Source organism: Marmota marmota, unplaced genomic scaffold, assembly GCF_001458135.2.
Source record: "Marmota marmota marmota unplaced genomic scaffold, marMar, whole genome shotgun sequence".
NCBI lineage: Eukaryota > Metazoa > Chordata > Mammalia > Rodentia > Sciuridae > Marmota > Marmota marmota.
In genome coordinates, this window is record NW_025999842.1 from 19,704,268 (window position 1) to 19,705,474 (window position 1,207).

The window sequence follows — 1,207 nt, forward strand, 5'->3', positions numbered from 1 at the left end:
TTATCTATTACAAATTAATCAGATAATCCAATTAGGTACACTTCAATTAGCTTACCTACATATAAAATATTGCACATTTTCCTTTGTCTCCAGATATGACTGATGTTTAAACTATATAGAATTTCAAACTAAGTTATTCTGTGAAATGTCAACTTTATAAGAACTAAATGCACTGTAAACAGCCATTTTGGTAAACATGCATTTATTCACAGTTGATTTATTTCCTTTAGATAAATGCGTAACTGCTCAAAATTATTTAAGAACCTATGTAGAGGTACAGGAGCACTATACAGATCTATTTTTATCTTCATTGTGAGGAAACACTGACCTTGGCAAAAATCTGGCATTATTTTTCAAATGAACTATTGCTGGTAAAGAAGGCATACTTTAAAACACTTTTGTGTTCTGCACTTGCTTTTTCTTTTTAAAATTAAAACTTAAAAGCATTTTTCAGAGATTCATCTATCACTGCATAAGTACCTAAAAATAAAAAATGGACCCTGAAAACAGTTGAGCACTTAAGTTAAAATGCCTTGAGAGCCCCATTCTTCTTATAAGTTGCCTGCCTTAAAGTAAACCACCCCAATGATCATAATTACCATTAACTGACAAAAATCAGACAATTTTAATGTTATGTAATTGACACAAACCTGCATAAACACCATTTCTCCACTGAGTTGAGGTCATATTATACTTTAAAAATATAAATAAATATACTGAATTGTAAGTCCTATTATCTATAGTAACCCCAAGGTGTTTAAATATACTTGTAAAACAGAAGTGGACTGTAAAATATAGTTCCAGAGTTGACCATTAATGTCAAATACAATCATTCATTACAAATAACTACTGGTGCACTGGCTTGATTGATTCTAGCAATTTCATTTTACAGGAGTAAACCATTATTCAATACACATAGAGAATATATTACTTGAAAATCCCCAAAATAAGAAATTTAGAAAGCTGATTAAATCCTTCCAAATGAAAAGTAAAGGTCTATTTCTGGCCCTCTTCCATACCCTTAAAGTTAGAAATTGACAAAAGTCCATGGGCACAATTTACAAACTTTGACCAACTACTAAGTTAAAACCGTTTTCTTTGGGGGAAGTGGGAGGAAGTACCTTTAAAACCTGTTATACAAAATTCCAGCTGCCTTTTTATAAAAGTACGTTCCTTAGATTAAAATCATAAAATTACGGTGCAAGAG